A 17868-nucleotide genomic window follows, 5' to 3' on the forward strand; every position below is an offset into this window, starting at 1 on the left:
ATATGTGTGTGTATACACACACACACATACACTAGCTGACCAACCCGGCACTGCCCGGGAAAACACTGAATGACATTTGATAAACTATCTCTCTCTCTCTCTCTCGCTCTCTCTCTCTCCTGCTTTCTCCTGTCAGTTCATCGAAACTCCCATTAAAACTTATGCATAGACAACAGTTTGTGGGCAGAGACTCTCTACTCACCAGAACGGATAAACTGATGGTACTACCTAAATATCTTTCAACCAACTGACAGGTAATTGCATGTGTGGACAGGATAGCACCAATTTCGTGACAGTTTGTCTCTGTGTTTTATCTGGGAAGCATCTCAGAAGTTCTGATCAGAATATGAATAAATTATTTATAGGCTTATTCATTTCACTGTTAGACCCTTCAATGCTATTTGTAGGCCATTATAAGTCCAAACCATACAATAAACTTCTAAAACAATATTTCCATATGATACAGACAATTTTATATAGGCCTGGGCCAATGATGTTTTTTTATGATATGTGTTAATCTAATGAAAGTAAACTTCACTGTCCAATTCATAAAAAACTGAGCCAACCCCTCAGTGCTGATTTAAACTCATTCATTAATATTTTATGAGAACAGACGTCTTTTTTTTAATAAGAAATATTTAGTCTATAATCTGGTATGTCTTTTTACTTCTTTCCTGTTATTAAGTGAATTGCAGCAAGTGTTAGCTTTCCACCCCCTCATCATATCAAGAAAAAAAGTGGCAAACACTTTCCTATATGGCTATGTTCAACTTGTGAGATGTATTTTTTTTTATATTGGTTTTAGGGAAATTTTTAACAGAACATATTGAATTAAAACTCATTATCATTACAATGACATCAAACTCCTTAATGTAGAATTGTGTCTAAAGTTACACATACGGAATCTATAAACTTGGTCAGTTCATACAATAACATAATCATGAATTAAACAAAATATTTCCCTTCTTGGAGGAATATTAGGCAATCAGTATTTATTGTTTAGAATAAATACGCGTTGATAAAAGATAGAAATGATTATAACTATAAACAATAATTTTATTTTTCTAAACGATGGGAATACTATTCCTTACTGCATATGATTACATCAGCAAAGGTATGAATTGACGTGTTGTGTAAGCTGTGAGCACTTCGAGTCACTTGAAGTGCAGTAGTTGACATTTCTTAAATCCCTATTTGCATCTACTTCATTTATCCTCCAGGTGCCTTTTGGAAAACATTTCCAAATGTAATGACCTACATTCCTGTAAAGTTTTAATCTAGAATTTTCAGCCATTATCTTCCAGGTAATCCTTGCCAAGCAACGTGAAACTCATCTCCTATGCAGTGAAGTTGTTTTTTAATGTGCATGATAATTAATTCCACCTGCTGCTGGCTGAAATCGTTGCGTTAAGCCACTACTACCCATGTAAGGACTCGGCTTTGCTTACCACGGAAGAAATGATCAATTTAGGTTTTCAATGTAGATCTTATCAAGGTAATAAACAATTATATTAATTATTATCATAAATTATGATAAAAATTCATTTAAATTCTGATCCAAAATTAATGTTATGGGGGGTTTATTGTTGTAGGTTAATCATACTTCTGGCACCACCAGAAGAAAAGGTGAAGAATCACGTGAAAAATTAGAATAAATCCAGAAAACTGAAGGAAAAGGTGACATCAAAACGAAAATTTCTTTTGTTTTGCCTGTGTTTGTATGTTGATCACGGGGTAGGGGTTTGACTTTGAGTTAAAAACCTTTCTGAGGTGACATAGAGGCCGTGTGCAAAATTTTGTCTGAGTCAGTCAAGCAGTTTGGATTTCTATAGAAGCCAAACTAATACACAAACATTCACTTTTGCAATATATATATATATATATATATATATATATATATATATATATATATATATATATATATATATATATATATATGTAAATTATGTGTATATATATATTATATATATATATATATATATATATATATATATATATATATATATATATATATATATATGTGTATGTGTGTGTGTGTGTGTGTGTGTGTGTGTGTGATTTTGGAAGTGTGTGTGTATTTTGGAAGGAAACTGTGTCGTGGGATCAAGACCCGGCAGTACCGATCTATTTATCACTTATATATTCCCCTTCGGTGATCATTCCCCATCGGGGATATTCCCGAGGTACCGTGAATTTGATATTAAACAACTTTTGTAGCTTCTTGAATGTATATAAATCACGGTGTGACAAAAATTTCATATGTATGTATATATATATATATATATATATATATATATATATATATATATATATATATACATATATATATATATATATATATATATATATATATATATATATATATATATATATATATATATATATATATATATATATATATATATATATATATATATATATATATTATATTTGTGTATGTGTGCGTGTCCTGCGAATAAACTTCTCAAATTGCACCGTGTAAATATATTTGTTAACGTAATGTAGAGTGTTTCGTGCATTTTACGAAGAACTCTGAAGCCGGAAATCGTAGTGATTTTCATCATTGGTGCAAAACCTGTTCTCGCTATATCATATTATGAAGTCCTATGATAAGTAGATGCTATGATTAGGAAGTTTTAAACAATTCAAGTCCACACACGATTCAAACCTGCAATGAAGATGCGCAACTGAAAAATGTATCAGAATTTGATATTTTGAGTGATAAAATGATACACCTATATGAAGCCAAAACGTGCTTTAAATACAGTTAGTGGTTTTAAGTTTGAATATTCGAATATATATTGCTACATTCCTCAAATCAGTAATTACAAATTTTCTGGTAATCATTTTCATACGGATTTCCAGTAAGGGAGACCAACAAACGTTTATTCTTGCTGCCTCCTTGACCATGATTTGAGAAAATATGATATATAATATTTTTTTCCAATTTTTCCTGATGAAAGTACACAGCTTTTGATCTGAAAATTTTTATATAGAAGCTTTCATAGAAATTATTAGCTAACTTAATGCTTTATTGGTTATTTTCTGTTGGTAGGACAGTGCTTCTTTAGCTTATCGCCATGGTTTCAGTGGTGTAGATTCTGAATTAGAATTGAAGTATGAAGTAAGTGATGATCGTTCATTTTTTATGCACTGGTGAACTGCCGCATGTTCTAGGTTTACGACTTTACCTCGAAATGCAACATGACGGCGAAACTTAAATTAAACTTTTTGTTCAAAAAATTTTTTTTTATTTCAGTTGGCGGACAATTCTCATAATTTCTTATCTCATATGGATGCGAATTATAGTAGAATTAAAACCATCCCATAAACAGAGAATAAATGTTCATATACCACCGTTGCTTTGCTCCCAATAAATTGAACCTAAAATCATACATATGAATACAGTTTTGGACATTCATGAAATACCGAAGTATTTTCGTTCTTTTACTCCAAAGAGTCTTGATATAGAGGTAGAATTCCCTTCAACTTCATAAATAAACAAAAGTAAGTAACTATACTGTTTCTAACGAGGAATCCCACACAGACAATGGTGAGTCAGGGAATTTTTCAGGTCATTTAAATGTCCTTTTTCAAGGCGCACGTAGTACTGCTCCCCATTTAGGTTGTTCGGCTGATTTGAAAGCCACTTGAGCGTCGAAGTGAGCCGGTCGCCATTCATGTCATACCAGATAGTCTGATTGGAAGGTTCCCTGTACATACCAATCCAGAGTGGGTCAGTTTCAAACACATGGTGAAGGACCAGACCGTATGTGTTGTCTTCTGGAAGGAAGAGGTGACCTCCTTTCTCTTCACACTTGGATTTGCAATCTAACCAGGTATATTTTTCTGCTGTCATCACAATATCGGTGTCGTCTATGATGCTTATATAGTAAGTGGACTGGGTGACCGGGGCCTGTCCAGTAGTAACGGTAGTCAAGAGTTGATCTAGTAATCCACACTCCATTGTTTGGCTTTCCCAGTAGAAAACCCAACAGCCATGTTTTCCGTGACAGGCACTGGCACAGCTGAAGACGGTAATAATTATTAGTAGTACGCCTTTTGTTATTGATCTTTAAATTGATAACGTGTACTTTGATTATTAAAGTTTAGTATCAATTTTGATTCTCCTCATAAAATCAAGTTATTTTGGTTTTTGATATTTCTCTCTACAAAATAATGTTATTTTGATGACCAAATTATACAACTGTCATAGAAGAATAAGTGCGAAATAAATTATTACGATTTTATGGATGAGAAATTCATAAAACTAGCACGTGTGATAAAGGAAGGAAACTAAAAAACTGTAAAGATTAAAGCTGCACAAATCCTTCCAGCCTTCGCTGCAATAATGCGTACAAGGCAATTCCTCTTGTAGTTAGTCTATAATAGCTCTGTAGGTTAGTTTATCTTTTTTTTTTTTTTTGATTACTGATTACTTAGGACCTGTCATTCAGAGAGTTTGTCTAATAATCATTATAATACGACCATCATCAAGATATCTTTGCATTTGTAGGCATAATTCAAAATACTTTATAAAAAAAAAACTTATCTAAATGGGCTGAAATTATTTGTTTTATGTTTTGTATGAGGTTTCTGACAATGGTGCCAAGAGAATATACCATAATAGATATTTGTAATTTGTCGTGTTGTGGGTTTGCTAAAAATAATTCAAAATCTATTATTCTAGATTTTTTTGGAACAACGCCATTTCATTGAGTCCTTACTCCTTGACATTGCAAATGAAATGTAAAGAACTTGAATTCTTTCTGCAAAATTCCTCTTTTGATTCGTGAACATACTTTTGTAAATATAGATGACAGATATCGGAGAAGCCCAACTGTTGGGCAAATAACAGTGACAGTGTTATGCACCAACTTAATATGGATCAATTAATCATCAATTGTTTCTGACAGAGAGCGGAACCCCAGTAGGAAGGTAGTGGCCGGACAAGAAAAACTGTAATATTGTAACATATGTATGTTAAGTTACTGATTCAGGACACCTGTGAACTATCTAAAGGATTTGCATTACCTGAGCAATCTTCACATTTCAAGAGTATAACTCGCACATCGAGCCCCATTTCCGTAATGACTGCTTGAATAACAAATGCTGTACTGTGAAACATTTTTAAAACCCATTTGAAGCCTTTCAGACATTGTCTGGTTTTCACTGACCTAATATTAACAAATTGCAATTTTGCTGCAACTACAGGTCCCTACTGTAACTGGGAGTTAGATCTCTTTCCTCTGTTAAATACTTAAATGCACTGGCAATGACATTTAACAAACAGAGTAACTAAGATGAAAAGTGATCTTTAATCTAGATTTTGACCGTTCAGTCTCTTTTTCACAAATATGTCTTTTACTGCTTTTGTAAACTAGTAGATAACAATGAATTTTTGATGAGTGGTTACTCCAACCATAACGGTACGCACGGATTATTATTCTGCTGTGAATAACAATAAGTTTAAAAAAAAAAAACTTTATTCTCTAGTTACTTCTGTTATGCTGTCTTATAATTTATTAACAAAGGAAATGAATGAATAAAACTAGAAAACAAACGGGTATGTACACAACAAACCTTAGCTTATTCGCTGCATTGAATGACGTATAAGAACCTTGAATCATGAGACCGCCAGCATAGAGCAATTGAAAAGTATGAGGAGGGCGTGTACTGAGCGAAAGTTTGATTACTGCCATAAACGACAGCCAGAATATCCACTGATGTGAACCCATGGCTTCCTGAAATATAATAAAAGTAAGCAATAACGAAACATTTGTGTAAAGGAAAAGAAGAAAGCCATGTCAACCCTTATGAATGACATTCCTGTGGATATAAAAAATTCAAAAATAATTAGAATGCTATGAAATAGGCTAAGTTCCACCACCAAGCTTTTATACTCGCAAACTTATTTATAGGATTTCGTACATAAATAAATAATGAACTGGGCAGCGTGGTTACTGATTAGTACATTTTCAAAAAATAAATATCACCACTCGATAACGTGAAAAGGCAAAACGAAGTAAAGTAATGACAATGAACTATTTCAAAATTTTACAGCTGTGCTAAAACCACAATAACGGGAAATAAAGGACTGGCAAACATGGATTGTTTGGATTATGGTATCAAAACCCGGATGATAAAAACCACAATTGTTTTCTATTCAATTTTGTATCAGACTTTCCCGATGGTCCCAGCTGGTCTAAATGAAATAACAGGGGGTTTCACTGCATGCCTTTTGACTTATATGACTGTGGCAACTGACAGAGATGCCACACTGAGTATTTATTTTTATTTATTTTTTAAAGTTTACAGGTTATTTCAAAAATGCTAATTACTCAAAGAGAGTTGTAATACTAAAACACAAATAAGAAAATGGACATACTGCCGGATGATATGCCAATGTACTTATAAAACTGTAAAGTAATCGCCAGTTAGGATAGGCTATTCTCAGAACGTTTCAACACTAGTACGGCAAGGGGGTCAATTTGACCCCCATTGCGATCTCTAAAGCTTCACTACTTTTTACATGTAAGGCGTAGGTCAATGGAATTTTCTGACTTTTATTATTTCACTATGCATGACTGTTACATAAAATCTCTAATTAGAATGTTTTGTAAGTTTCAGGCAATAGTAACCACAACCTCGGCAGACCAGGAGGTCATTATGACCCCCAAATTTTGAAGCATGTTACAACTAAGCCTAAAATAGCTCATTTTTGGAAATCTTGTCAAGTCAAACATTCTTTTAGGCTCAGTTTTTCCTTGAATTGGAGTGAATTACAGAGGAAAATCAATTCTTTTCATTTACTCTAAACCTAAATTGAGGTGGGGGTCAGAATGACCCCCACGGCCGGTGGAGTAAGGGTAGCTAATGGCGGCCTTTCTAGTGTTAGGAGCGCAATAAAAAGCAGAGCAGAAAAAGTAGATATACCACAATAATGGAAGTGCCGATGCACTTAGATGTACAGTACATTTTTCCTATGTAGCTTTTTATACCTTAGCGTTGCTGGGAAATTAAATTTTCAGGGAAGGAAATTCATTTACGTGCCCATTAGGTGCGTCATTGCTCATATTTTTCAGTGTTTTAACCAGTAATGATTCCCTTTCCAGGATAGTATCCTGAGAGTTGTTAGGGAATATATTGTAAAGTACTTGATTTGAAACATATCATTAATGAATTGGTTTAAAACATGTTATTATGATTTATATCGTTATAAAATAACTTTTTAGAGCCAAAGTGATAATAAATCATACCAGAACCAAAGAAAGAGATATAAACATGCGAAGGAAGGGGCAAGGGGAGGAATGTACAGAGAGCAGCCATCAAAGTAAAATACGATGCCTCCCTCAAAATGTACATTACAGGAACTCCCAGATTATAATCATACCTTAGGAATCTCGTTTTACAGTCGGTGAAATTATAAAAAAAGATTAATTCAGTGTGTGTGAGAGAGAGAGAGAGAGAGAGAGAGAGAGAGAGAGAGAGAGAGAGAGAGAGAGAGAGAGAGAGAGAGAACATCATATTAAAGTTGGTTTATAAAAAAAGATTATAAAAAAGAGAGAGAGAGAGAGAGAGAGAGAGAGAGAGAGAGAGAGAGAGAGAGAGAGAGAACATCAATTCAATTCAGTTTGTGAAAGAGAGAGAGAGAGAGAGAGAGAGAGAGAGAGAGAGAGAGAGAGAGAGAGAGAGAGAGAGAAATCTCGCTTTGATATCAGAAGAAACTGCAATAAAATCGATACCCAGGTTTTCCCTCAGGTAAAAGAAGAGAAATCCTAAAAGCTTACTGATCAAGAAAACAGAATTAAATGAAACCTTGTCCGTTTGCCAAGCTGGGAGCAACCAAACATCGCGTCTGGAAACATAAATTGAACATTGCGCTTTAGCGAGTTTGTAAATGGTTTACGATTCTTCATTAAAATACAAGCTTTGAATCAATTTATGTAAAATCATTTCTTGCCAAAGACCAATGAATGGCTGGATTTTAACGGATACTGAATTTTTAATGTGTAGAGTTTTGTTGAATAACTTCTCCCCAACTTCTTTATGCCAAAATAATCATATTCACTTTTGACACATAACAGAATTAGGAGAAAATGAAGGCTGTACAAACACAATAAAGGATTCTTGTCGACCTTTTCCAAGAAAAACTTGTACGGGAAGTGTGCATTTTATTGACTCCAACAAACTGTAATACTGAAGTTTTTGCGGAAGTAAAACATTCAGATTACCATTGTAGACGCTGTTTGTTAGCCTCATCCAGCTAAAAAAAAAAAAAAAAAAAAAAGGTGGTGTATCTTTTTTTGGCGCAAATATAAAACCACAGAACATAAGCAGCGAAAAAAAAGTTAATCGTAACAGGTGGGGTGGTATTTTTTTTTTTTATCTTTATGGAGGTAAAACAGCGCACCTCTTTTCTTAAAAAAAAAAAAATCAAACTATAGAAGGGCACGTTCAACGTTCTTTCTATCTTTACGCCTACAGAAGGCGCACCTAAGTGAAGTATTGGCAAAATGTGATGAGTAATAATTCATGTCCCCTTTCTTCACCATAAAAACGCTCCTTAGTTGGACCTCGTGAGAAAAATATTACGTCGGCCCCCAAAAATAAGAAATTTTTCTCACATAGTTTAGTTTTTTCAGAACGTTGACGAATAAGGAAAAGTTTCCTTATAGTTTACCTTACAATATTTTTCTAAACGTCCGTAGACAAATGGCTATAGGCTGTGTGCTTCCGAATTCCTAAACGAAATGTATTGTCAAATATTCTCGCAGTTCTAAGTAATGATAAATTTCTGAGCTTATCACTCAAACACCATGGATATCAGAAGGAAACGCTTTTGTTCAAAGCACATACAGCGATGTTAAATTAGGCATCTTTTGGAATAAATCGAATCCGGATGCATCAGAAGTTGGGTAGTTATAAAACTGACGCTACTTTAAATCCCAATCAGGTAGTGGCAACAACTATTTAAAAATAAGCAGTACAGTCTTTTTTATCTTATCATGCACAAGCTATCACCATACGCGAGCGAGTAACAGTCTCAAATATTCTATCTGAAGATATCACACCATGTTCTCAGTAATTTAAAAGAATATAATCTTATGCTTAAAATATACGCATAGTTCTACTTTTGTAGGACACGTGAGACAATCATTAAACATAGCATGGAGACATAGGCGTAGCTGGAATAAAGGAAAACCCAGGCAATGCATTATAAATTCTTATAAGCTGAATAGAATGTGTTTTGCTTGACAAATATATTAAATTAAAGTTTATTGAAAATTTAGGAATCATGCAAAAGAGAGAAAATGAGGGGAAATGAAGGTTACCTCTACAAACACTATTCAATTATATGAATTAAAAGAAATTTGTATCTTCGTTACATCATTTCACTTACATGGTTATTTTCTTACAATTATGACTCGAGCAAATCCCCCGTGGATGTGGCTTAACTCGAATTCATTTCTAAAGTAGCTTTGAAGATCAGGAAAAGAAATCACCCTTTCCTATAGCTTAAGTAAAAACGGGAATGTATACTGGATATTGGTGAAGATTTTTTCTTTGGAAAAAATAGTAGTATCTAAATTGGGAAAAAGGGAATTTTATTCTATTTCTAAAGATCAAATCTCGTCAAAGAAGGTAAGTATTTATAAGCATTATAGTCATGAAATAAAACGTGAACTCGAATAATACGAAATACGAGGCTAAAACATTGTTTCTTTTTTCAGGTAAAGTGTACTTTACCAGAAAAGAAGAAACAATGGTTTAGCCTGGTATTGCGTATTATTCGAATTCAGGTTTTATTTCATAATTATAACGCTTATAAATACTTACCTTCTTTGATGAGATTTGATCTTTAGAAATAGAACAAAATTCCCTTTTTCCCAGTTGAGATACTGTTTTTTTCCGAAGAAAAATATCTTCAACAATATCTAATATACTGTAGTCAAAATCGGACTACTTTTTCAAACCTACCTTCGAGGAAGTCGATGAGGCACTGAAAGACTCCTGTTTATGCCTGGGGTCTCCAGATCATAACACTAAATCTCAGACAAACTGCCCTTGGTCATTATGCGTACTCATAAGTGTATCATTAACTTTTTTTCCTTCAGGCCCCTATGGTGGCTCTCTTCGTTTTTTTTTTGTATGGTTTATATAAAGACGCAGCAAAGACTGTTGCTGATTCTTTTTACCAAGTCATTTTTTCCATACGCAATGAAAATTTTTCAGCCAAATACCTGATGATTTCATAAAATCTGTTTCTAGACAGCATGATTGAATTAGTTACTTTTAAGCAAACAGCCAAATATCTGATGATTTCATAAAATCTGTTTCTAGACAGCATAATTGAATTACTTTTAAGCAAACAGCCAAATATCTGATGATTTCATAAAATCTGTTTCTAGACAGCATGATTGAATTAGTTACTTTTAAGCAAACAGCCAAATATCTGATGATTTCATAAAATCTGTTTCTAGACAGCATAATTGTTACTTATAAGAAACAGCAAATATCTGATGATTTCATAAAATCTGTTTCTAGACAGCATAATTGAATTAGTTACTTTTAAGCAAACAGCCAAATATCTGATGATTTCATAAAATCTGTTTGTAGACAGCATAATTGAATTAGTTACTTTTAAGCAAACAGCCAAATATCTGATGATCTCATAAAATCTCTTTCTAGACAGCATAATTGAATAAGTTACTTTTAAGCAAACAGCCAAATATCTGATGATTTCATAAAATCTGTTTCTAGACAGCATAATTGAATTACTTTTAAGCAAACAGCCAAATATCTGATGATTTCATAAAATCTATTTCTAGATAGCATAATTGAATTAGTTACTTTTAAGCAAACAGCCAAATATCTGATGATTTCATAAAATCTCTTTCTAAACAGCATAACTGAATTAGTTACTTTTAAGCAAACAGCCAAAAATCTGATGATTCCATAAAATCTGTTTCTAGACAGCATAATTGAATAAGTTACTTTTAAGCAAACAGCCAAATATCTGATGATTTCATAAAATCTGTTTCTAGACAGCATAATTGAATTACTTTTAAGCAAACAGCCAAATATCTGATGATTTCATAAAATCTGTTTCTAGACAGCATAATTGAATAAGTTACTTTAAGCAAACAGCCAAATATCTGATGATCTCATAAAATCTGTTTCTAGACAGCATAATTGAATTAGTTACTTTTAAGCAAACAGCCAAATATCTGATGATTTCATAAAATCTCTTTCTAAACAGCATAATTGAATTAGTTACTTTTAAGCAAACAACCAAATATCTGATGATTTCATAAAATCTGTTTCCAGACAGCATAACTGAATTAGTTACTTTTAAGCAAACAACCAAATATCTGATGATTTCATAAAATCTGTTTCCAGACAGCATAATTGTATAAGTTACTTTTAAGCAAACAGCCAAATATCTGATGATTTCATAAAATCTGTTCCTAGACAGCATAATTGAATTAGTTACTTTTAAGCAAACAACCAAATATCTGATGATTTCATAAAATCTGTTTCTAGACAGCATAATTGAATTAGTTACTTTTAAGCAAACTACCAAATATCTGATGATTTCATAAAATCTGTTTCTAGAAAGCATAATTGAATTAGTTACTTTTAAGCAAACAGCCAAAAATCTGATGATTTCATAAAATCTGTTTCTAAACAGCATAATTGAATTAGTTACTTTTAAGCAAACAGCCAAAAATCTGATGATTTCATAAAATCTGTTTCTAGACAGCATAATTGAATTACTTTTTAGCAAACAGTTACTTTTTCTAACTGCAATAGCTTTTTAAGCAAACAGCCAAATATCTGATGATCTCATAAAATCTGTTTCTAGACAGCATAATTGAATTAGTTACTTTTAAGCAAACAGCCAAATATCTGATGATTTCATAAAATCTGTTTCTAGATAGCATAATTGAATTAGTTACTTTTAAGCAAACAACCAAATATCTGATGATTTCATAAAATCTGTTTCTAGACAGCATAACTGAATTAGTTACTTTTAAGCAAACAACCAAATATCTGATGATTTCATAAAATCTGTTTCCAGACAGCATAATTGTATAAGTTACTTTTAAGCAAACAGCCAAATATCTGATGATTTCAAAAAATCTGATGTTTCTAGACAGCATAATTGAATTAGTTACTTTTAAGCAAACAACCAAATATCTGATGATTTCATAAAATCTGTTCCTAGACAGCATAATTGAATTAGTTACTTTTAAGCAAACAACCAAATATCTGATGATTTCATAAAATCTGTTTCTAGACAGCATAATTGAATTAGTTACTTTTAAGCAAACAACCAAATATCTGATGATTTCATAAAATCTGTTTCTAGACAGCATAATTGAATTAGTTACTTTTAAGCAAACAATCAAATATCTGATGATTTCATAAAATCTGTTTCTAGACAGCATAACTGAATAAGTTGCTTTTATGCAAACCTCATACTACCCTTATTATTTCTTTTATCTAAATGTTGTTTTAACAGAATAGCAAAAAAAGCAACTTTTAAAAGCAAATAAAAAGTTATACTTTCAAAATGAAAAATGGGTGCCAAACTGTACCGAAACATTTTATTTCTAACGATTTAATGTATTTTATCTTCATATCCATTAGAGTAATTTTATTTGAAGAATTTAGCTCAAAAGTAAATTGCAGAATAGTGTCGAAAAATCAAAAGGACATCCGGCAAGAAGTTCATCAACTTTTAACACTCTCCTGCTAAGTACTGTGATTATTACCCATGCATTAATGAGCTGGTCCGCTGGTATAGTGGTTAGTGTCGTGGTATGCCACTCAGATGCCACGGCTTCGCGTCTCCCCAGGGCGATGAAAAATAACTGGCTCTGTATCACGATCAGTTACTGCTGCAGTGTGGGTTCTGCGGTGGGAGGTTGAAACCAACATTCTTTGGAAGCTTGAATTTCGAGTCAATGCCCCCGTGTACTTGTTCCATGTGAATAGGTTTCATCTACTGAAATAATAATAATAATAATAATAATAATAATAATAATAATAATAATAATAATAATAATAATAATAATAATAATAATAATAATAATAACTAGCTGAGAGCGCAACTTTATACCAATGGATTTACAAAGCAGTGAACGAAGTATCTATGACGACAAGCGAGGCACATTGGATCATAATCATATACGTTACCTTACAAAATGTTTGATTGGAAACGTGTTGTGTAACAGCAAAGCGAAGAAAATCTTTCTCAGTAATGCAGGTAAATGTCCTCAGTGTAAATCTTTTGTTTTTTTTGTGTGTGTGAATGTGTTTCTTAGGGAAAAGAGATTAATTACATGTATACTTGAAGAAGAAGACCACTGAATGGGGACTAGTTTATTGTTATTTATTACTGATGACTGTATGATCAACATCACGCAAACGTTAGCTTGTCTTTCCATGACCTGTGAGAAAAAGAATGATTAGTCTTTGATGTGGCCATTAATAAAGGAACAAAACAACAAGTGGTATGACAAGCAAGGACAAGTATGAGGCATAAAAATAGATTTATTGAGGTAATACATGAGAGAGAGAGAGAGAGAGAGAGAGAGAGAGAGAGAGAGGGTTTGGGGTACATATTTTGGCTACAATATTCCTTCAATACTGCTTCAAGTCTGCAACCAAGTCCTCTGTCGCTTTTGGATAAACATTTGCATAAAAAAATCGTTTATTTATCATTTACATAGAGCCCATTTTTACGTAGCAAATTCTCATTTATTCTTCTCTCAATAAAAACATGAATTTGATATTTTTACCTAATTATCCATACACAATAACAATTAGAGTTATCATAATATTAGACCAAGATGTATTAAAAAAGACGACTAAATTTCCTGAGCACGATGAAAAATGTAAATGGGAACTTGTTTTACTCCCAGCAGGTCATCCTCATGACTTAAAACTTGAAGCATTATTGTTTAAAAAAAAAAAAAGAACATAATGTTATATTGCTGAAATTCTATAACAGACCTCGATCATTTATATTCTACTCATTATATACTCATTGTCTTAGCGTTTTATTCATATTTAACAAAAATATACACATTGAAAAAGTAAGAAAATTATCCTGAAAAGAAAACCTATTTATTCATCCCGTTACATGCTTATCTGTCAGGTTTTCAAATATATATTCCTCTCGTCCCTTTACCCTTGTGATTTTAACGGCTCTACAGTTTTTAAGAGTTAGTCAACTTTTAAGCCCACCCAGTAGTCGTTTCGTCCAGTAATATAACAGACGATGAACATATATTTAATAAGCAAAAAGAAATTAAAAAAATTTTTCGTATAAACTGAATTCTTACCATTTAGTAAGGTTCTAAGGCCAAAGGTAGAGCTATTAACGGCAACCTTATATGCAGAGAATACAGACAGGAAATTAACTGTACAAAAAATGTTGTAACTCATGTTGCCGAGAATAAAAAAAAAAAGTAAATTGACAAAGATCTAAGTACTTCGTTTAATTGACTGAACCTCCGTGACAATTATAGTTTTTTATGTCGCTAGATTAACATGACCTAAAGGCACCATCTGTGAAAAACATAGGACATAAATCATGGCAAGCCATACTTTGGGAAGAATAACTGTAGATAATTGTTCATGCACAGGTACGTTCCATGTAAAAAAAAAGTCAGCCTTTGAGTTACCAGGCATAAATATAATGGATGGTGTAACGACAAAAAGTGTTTTTGTGTGGATTTGTTTTTTATACCTTCATAATAATCTCTATTCTATGAAATGTAGCTAATGCTTGTAAGTATAAACATATGCTTACACGTATTTTATGTCTTTCTCTACTGATATAAACTTGGGAAGTTTGCCTTTGTGTGTTTTTAATGTATATCTTCTGTTCCTCCCATACATGTGTGCCTAGCAAGTTACAAATTGGTACACACGTGCAAATTTTTGCAAAGAACTGCCTGCAGTGCATTACAGCATGGTTAAGGTCATGCTTTGAGACGAAAGATCAAATAGGAATATGACTTTGGCTATAACTTTGGAACTGTAAGAGAGAGACTTGATTCTGGACAAGAACAATCGTTTACCAGAATCAATGTGTAGAGTAAGGCCAAGATAAATCTCGTTGCCAAAGATTAAAGATGAGCAGGAGTTTATCTGATCTCTATGAGATGGAGGCTTCATATTTGGCGTACACAACCAACTAATGAACTCATTGTGCAAAGAGAAGGCTAAGGTTAGGTTCAAGGCTAGCGACAAATTTAGAGGTGAAAAGTCACAAACTTAATTTAACCTGGAAAAAACCATTGAACTATAAAAGATATAGACCTCATATTGGCAGGAATTGTCAGGTAATGAAGCCATTGTGAAAAATGTTGGTCAAAGTCAAGGTCAACGTCATGCTTTCAGGTCACAAACCTTTTCATTTAAAGATATTGATGTGTAGAGGGAGATTGAATTTATGGTCGAGATCGTGGACATGCTTAAAGGTCAAAGGGCAAATTAAGAATTAACCTATGGCTATATCTTTTATCTGTACTATATAAAGATTAGGTTCAAAGAAAACGCAACACCGAATAGAGGTCAAAGGTCAAAGAAAAATAACCATGCCATTAAATTTTGAACTCAGTGACATAAAGACCTCATTTTTTTCCCATATGTATTCCGCATATGAGGCCAATGTGCTGTATAAGGTCAAAGCAGAGATTGAGGTTGTTCCCTTAAGGATATGGTATATATATATATAGATATATATATATATATATATATATATATATATATATATATATATATATATATATATATATATATATATATATACGTGTGTGTGTGTGTATACTGACTTGAAAACAATCCAGAAAGTAATTACAAAAGAACGGTTGTTTGGAAATATTACTAAATTCTTAGAAATGGAGTTGTTAATATTGTTATATCACCGAAGTGTTGCAGGTTTTCCATGAGTAACGTCACCGTAAGTTCATATTTCCGTGACGAACACCTGAGCACATGTTTTGTCAAAGAAAAAGATACAAACTTTCATGTGTAGAATGTTGAAAGATTTCATAAAATCACGTTTAACATATTAACAAACAGTTTACATATGCAAGTGTATAATCATTTTAGTAAGACATATTACTGCGAAGTTAGAAGCCACGTCACAAGCGCGGGCGCACACACGCACGCACACTCATATATATATATATATATATATATATATATATATATATATATATATATATATATATATATATATATATATATATATATATATATATATATATATATATATATATATATATATATATATATATATATATGTATGTATGTATGTATATATATCTTCACCCTTAATTTCCCTTCATAGACAATTGGAGCCCCGAGGTGTCATTTCTATTATCATTTAAGGTCACAAAAATCAAAGTAATTTAAAGTCATTGAAACAAAATCATGAAATCAACAAATACCTGACATTGATACGACAAACCTTTTCACCTTAACTTCCCTTTGGAGGCACTTTGAATCATTATTTAAGGCCATAAAAAAACAAACTGAGTTAAGGTTACTGGAAAAAAACAAAACCGCGCAAAGAAAAAAAACTTTTCCAATATTCCTGATTCATTCCTCGACAAATCTTTTTTTTTTTATTCGCTGTCTTACCAACTGCCTGGTCCTAGTTTCTGCGTCGTTACCACCTGGAAGTTTTTGTGGAGGAGGAGGAGGAGGAGGAGGAGGAGGAGGAGGAGGAGGAGGAGGAGGAGGAGGAGGAGGAGGGCGAAGCATCGCAAAAAAAAAAAGTAAAAGCAGAAAAAAAAACCTGAAGGAGGGCCAGGAGAGGCAAAAAGGTAGAATGCAAGAGGAGGAGGAGGAGCTGAAGCAGGAAAAAGGGAGCAGATTGAGAAGCAAGAGAAGAAAAACAGAAGGAAAAAAGGACGAGGAGGGTTAGGGAAGAAAATGCAAAGCGAGAAGTCGGAGGATTGAGACAAAAGGCGAAGGGAAATGAATAAAATCATAGTTGGAAAAATCCTGCGTCTTTTCCGCTAGTTTCCTTTTAACGCAACCGGCAAATCTCTGTTCTGCTCTTGGAAATGCTTATGAGATCGTTCTTGCGGTGTGTTGTTATAAGAACACTTATAGGGTTATGCTTAATAATCTGAACATTCCTTGATTTACTTATTCAACTTTTGTTTGTGCAAAATATATTCCAACTCCTGTATTTCCTTAAAAAAATTCGATAATTATAAACCATATAAACAAGGTTGAAAATGTGTTACGATCTGTGATATGTTCCAGTAAAATAGGTAACTATCTGTCGTTTTTCCGGAACACTATCACTGGTATATTGCGAACTTTTAGGTTTAGAAGGAAAAATTTTCCAGTATATATATATAAAAACTAATTATATTCAACATCTAAAATTATTCACGTTCTTTTGGATAATTCAGGTCTCGTCTTTCTAACATGTTTATGAAGAGACACTCAGTGACCATGGAAATTACCTCCCACTATTGCTGTATGTAGGCGTAATTGCTTTTTGGAGTAAGTCATCCATTGGTTATCGTGAATTTTATATTAATTGGTTATTTGAACTTTATGTTGAAATTATGAAATTGGCTGGTATAAAATTAGTGGATATCAAGCAAATATAATTTAATGCCAGATTCCCCTTACGCATTGGAACAGCTTACACCAAGCAGGGAACCATAATGAATAAAGACATCTGTCCCTGCCAGGATCATCCAAGTTCGAATCGTGGCCGGGGCAGATGCACATACCGGTTATAATTCCCCCGAGATGTGAGATTTCCCCAGGTGAATTCGATATTCAAAGATGCAAGGGGCTTAATATTTGTTAGTGTAA

General features: G+C 32.9%; 1 long non-coding RNA gene across 1 annotated transcript; it reads right to left on the reverse strand.

The window, feature by feature from the left end:
* Positions 1–3228: 3228 nt before the first annotated feature.
* On the reverse strand, positions 3229–5744 carry LOC136826457 (uncharacterized). The gene is made up of 2 exons (XR_010849615.1): positions 5584–5744; positions 3229–4028 (listed from the first exon to the last, which is right to left on the reverse strand). It is a non-coding gene; the product is annotated as an uncharacterized lncRNA (long non-coding RNA).
* Positions 5745–17868: the final 12124 nt, after the last annotated feature.

Source organism: Macrobrachium rosenbergii, chromosome 41 (assembly GCF_040412425.1).
Source record: "Macrobrachium rosenbergii isolate ZJJX-2024 chromosome 41, ASM4041242v1, whole genome shotgun sequence".
NCBI classification, from domain to species: Eukaryota; Metazoa; Arthropoda; class Malacostraca; order Decapoda; family Palaemonidae; genus Macrobrachium; species Macrobrachium rosenbergii.